At 40.2% G+C, this 4,902-nt stretch overlaps 1 pseudogene; it reads right to left on the bottom strand.

The window, feature by feature from the left end:
* Positions 1-497: 497 nt before the first annotated feature.
* LOC111407802 overlaps positions 498-4,902 on the bottom strand; it is a 7,733-nt pseudogene continuing 3,328 nt past the window's right edge.

The following is a 4,902-nucleotide window of genomic DNA, read 5'->3' as shown; positions in this document are numbered from 1 at the left end:
TGTATTGGGATTTCCTCCTTCGTGGACGCACCTGAGTATGGCCCTTCATCATTTTACATTATAATTTTTCTTTCTTATTTTCAGTCATACGATTTTTTATAAAATAATATTACACGTAAATAAAAAAATTTTCCTTTTTTTTTTTCAACCACACATTCTCAAAAAAAATACTATTCCAAAAATTATAATACCAAATAATAAGAGCCAAACGGGGGCAGAGTATGTCCATATAACCAGGCAAAAAGGTAGAAAAGGAGGAGTATTTCACATTGCACCGAGCTACCCGGGTACAAATGAAATTTCCCATTTCACACTAGTCCAAAATCAATCATCGCACTGCTGGCCAAAAAGTGCAAGAACAGAAGAATCTGCTAATTCGGACAAATCCCAGGAAGTACCATGTCTAAATTTTAATAGAGGGAATATTAAGACCAAATCCCCATTGAATGTCTTGAGAGGGGGGATGAGATGAAACAATTTGTAATAAAAAACCCACAACAAATTCCAAGAATCAGAGGCAGCAGCACCAAAATTCCTAAAGGCAATATTCATGGCTTTAATAAGGGACAACAACGTGATATTGTGACGAATATACGTGCAAAAAGTAACAAGATTTACACAAACAATTCAACTAGCAAAAACTCAGTGCAATAACTGGTACAAGAATAGGCACAAACTTAAAAGAACTGAACATACACTCAGCAATATGAGAAAATTTTCAAATATGATAATTGAAAAAAACGATCTCTCATCATGGCATCATTTACACAGTCACGTCGTAATATAAACTACCTCGAATTTTTATCATGTTTACACCCTCATCAGGAACGTTCGACCTTTAAGCCTCAGCTTACTAGACTCTGCGTATAAACTTAGAACTACAAAATGTACAGTTTTTAATATACGAAACTTCTTTATTTGCAAGTAGGGCCAAACTTTTGATCAATTGGATTTGAAAAGAAATTTAAATTGAGTTTTTCCTTTTCATAATAAACAAAAGTTCCAATACAATTTCTGGCATATTCTTCTGTAAACATGTTCCAATTTGTCTATGTCCTACTTTTCTGAAAGATTACGTGTTGGTGCTTCTTAGCAGTCTTGTTAAGTATATCAGTTCCTTGGAGTGAGAAGAAGGACTTCAGTGGTTCAACATAAGTTGATACAAGTAAGGGCATGTGAAAAGACAAAGCCAAATTAATAACAAGGTAACAATTGCTTACCCCCGGCAGCAACAAGTTTCTCTACTCAAGCTACAATATGCTTCCCATATGTGTACTTCTTCAGCGAAACTTTTATTCTTGACAAGATCAGTTCACGCAGCTGATCACTACAAGTTTCAAGTACTTTCTGTACAAAGTAATTAGCAAATTGATCTTTCATCATAGCCTGGAAGCAAAAAAAGGGCAAAATAGAAAGAACATAAGTCATCATGTAGGTAAGAATATAACTTGGGAAAAGCATCAATAATTTCCTGAATTTTACAGTGAAAAATACAGAATGTGTGAGAAAGAGGTGCAGGGAGCCAGGCGCCATGGCGCCCAAAGTGTGGAAAATGGTCCAGTGATGCCGGCGCCATGGCGCCCATAGTTCTGATCCATCTTGGCGCCATGGCGCCCGACTCAGCTATTTAAATAGCTGATTTTTCCCCTTCATTGTAACCCACGATTTTAAGAGAGAAAAATAGAGAGGGCTTGGATAGAATTTTACAAGTAAGAGTTTGTTCTTCTTGAGTATAAATTCAAAGCCATTTTTCTTTTCTTTGGGATTAACTTGAGGCTTGTTCAAGTAATCCAATACATTGTTCTTCCAATATACATTGAAAATCATTTCTTCCCCATTTCTTGTTCTTGAAGTGGTTTGGGATTTTTCACTTTGCCAACTTAGTTCGATCTTTGGGCTATCTTTGGGAGGTGTTTTCCCAACAATTTGGTATCAGAGCTTCTTCCTAAATCAAGGTGGTTAAGCTTCGATTTTGTGGTGAGTTGCTTGAACTTTTTTGTGCACAAGGTGTTTGTGAAAATTCCCAAGTGAACTTTTGTGGTTTATTTTCGATAAACAAGTGAATAAATCATGTCTACCAGAGGAATGGTGAAGATTGGGAAGTATGAGATAGAGAAATTCAATGGGAAGAATGATTTTTCATATTGGAGAATGCAAATGAAAAATTTGTTGATTTCTTAAAAGTTGCACAAGGCATTGGCAGGAAAGGAGAAGAAGCACGTTGATATGTCGGACGAGGATTGGGAAGAGCTAGATCTTGAGGCACGAGTGTCTATCATTCTTTGCCTTGAAAGAGATGTTGCTTTCTTGGTTGATAGTGAGGTAACGGCGACGGAGGTGTGGACAAAGTTGGAGGCGAACTTCATGACGAAGACTCTAACAAATCGGATCTATTTGAAGTCCAAATTGTATACTTGCAAGATGGATGAAGGTACACCAATTCGGGAGTACGTCAACAAGTTTGATAGGATCATATCGGACTTGAAGGACATTGATGTGGATGTAGATGATGAGGATCTAGCACTTCTACTACTTCTTTCATTGCCAAAGTCTTACGAGAACCTAATACAAACATTGATACTTGTGGGTGATAAACTTGTGATGGAGGACACTAGAACGTCACTTCTAGCGGATGATCTTCGAAAGATTGCAACTAGTGGAATGTCTACCATTGGTAACAAGGAGCAAGCTCAAGGATTGTTTGTAAGGGGTAGAAGCAATGTGCGACCAAAGGGCAAGGGAGAAAAATCTAGGTCGAGTTCTAGACCTCTTGTGGAAAGGTCTTGTTTCAAATGTGGCGAGCTTGGGCATTTCAAGGCAAATTGTCCAAACAAAAAGGGTTGAAAGAAGAACAATAAGAACAACAACAGTGGGAAGGTGCAAGTCAAGCAAGAGGTAAGCTATGCCTCGGAAGGAGGGGAAAGCAATGAGTGCTACACCATCTCTTGTGATGAAGAGACCTCCGGTAAGTGGATTCTTGACTCTGGATGCTCTTACCATATGTGTCCAAATAGGAAGTGGTTTACTACCTATAGAAGCACTAATGGTGGAATCGTGTTGATGGGTAATAACCATTCTTGTAAAACGGTGGGGCTCGGTTCAATTAGAATCAAGATGCATGATGGAGTGGTTAGAACATTGATGGATGTTAGACATGTTCCTGATTTGCGAAAGAACCTTATCTCTGTTGGTGCCTTAGACTCCGGTGGTTGCAAGATTGTAACATGGACTGGAGTAAAGAAGGTTGTTCGTGGTTCTTTGATTGTGATGAAGGGTATTCGTGAAGGCAATCTCTATGCTCTTCAGGGTACTACAGTTACTGAAGATGTAGCAGTTGGAACAAGTGGAAGTGGTGGAGACCCATGTGAGTGCACTCAGTTATGGCATAGGAGGCTTGGGCATATGTCTGAAAAGGGGCTAGATTTGCTAGTCACGAAAGGCTTGCTAAAGAACTTGAAGAAGCTTTGCATGGACTTTTACGAGCATTGCGTGTACGGTAAAGTACACCGAGTTCAGTTCCAGCCAAGCAAACATAGAAGCAGAGGCATTCTTGACTATGCGCACACGGATGTATGGGGCCCGGCTTCTATCACTTCCAAAGGTGGTTCCAGGTATTTTGTTACATTTGTTGATGATTATTCTAGATATGCTTGAATTTATTTTTTGAAGCATAAGAATGAGGTATTCGACACCTTCAAGAAGTGGAAAGCAATGGTTGAAAATAGAATAGGAAAGAAATTGAAGACACTGAGATCTGATAACGGTACTGAGTATACAGATGGTGCTTTCAAGGAGTTCTGTGGTAAGGAAGGCATTGTGAGACACTAGACAGTAAGAAATACACTGCAACAGAATGGGGTCGCGGAAAGACTGAATCGCACATTTCGAGAGAAATCGATGTGTATGCGATCCTATGCTGGTTTGGGCAGAGAATGGTGGGCAGAGTCGGTTGCAAATGCTTGCTATATTGTGAACCGGTCTCCACATTCAAGGTTAGATTGAGATGTACCTTATAGGGTACTGATAGGAGAACATGCAGATTATGAGAAACTCAGAACATTCGGATGCACAGCCTACTATCATGTCAACGAGGGAAAGCTTGATGCGAGGGCCAAGAAGGCTATATTATTGGGGTATGCGGCAGGTGTTAAAGGCTATCGCCTTTGGTGTTTAGAGGATTCTAAGTTCATAATCAGCAGAGATGTTACTTTTGATGAGAACTCCATGGTAGCTTCGTTGAAAGCTACAGTGCCCGGTGGTGATGATGTTGAGACTACAATGTCTCAAGTTGTTGACATAGAACCTAGAGATCAACCTGATTCTAGGCATGTTCAAGAGGAGCATCAAACAGACACTCAAGATGAGAGTGATGATGCACTTGAACAAGAGGCGGTTCAGCAAGAGAATGTACAGGCACAGCAACAACAGCAGCTTGCAGATAACTTGGCTTCCTCTAGGCCACGCCGTACTTACAAGCAAGTTCTAAAGTTGGGGTCAGACGAGCCTTTGAGGCACTATGGGCAGACAAATTTGGTTGAGTATGCACTCTCGGTGGAGGATGATGAGCCTACCACTTTCAAGGAAGCTATTTTAAACAACAATAGCGAGAGTTGGTTGGCGGCAATGGAAGAAGAGATGGAATCACTTTACAAGAACCAAACATGGGAGGTTGTCCCATTACCCATAGGTAAGAAAGCTACTGGTTACAAGTGGTTGTATAAAAGGAAGGAGGATCCTACCAAACTCGGTGGTACAAGATTCAAAGCGAGGTTAGTGGCTAAGGGGTTTGCACAAAGAGAGGGAGTTGACTACAATAAGATCTTTTCTCCGGTGGTCAAGCACACTTCCATTCGGGTGCTATTGAGTATTGTTGCTCATCATGATCTTGAGCTGGAACAACTC

Source organism: Olea europaea, chromosome 13, assembly GCF_002742605.1.
Source record: "Olea europaea var. sylvestris chromosome 13, O_europaea_v1, whole genome shotgun sequence".
NCBI lineage: Eukaryota > Viridiplantae > Streptophyta > Magnoliopsida > Lamiales > Oleaceae > Olea > Olea europaea.
The sequence above is the reverse complement of the archived record's forward strand: the minus strand, read 5'-3'. Positions and strand labels throughout refer to the sequence as shown.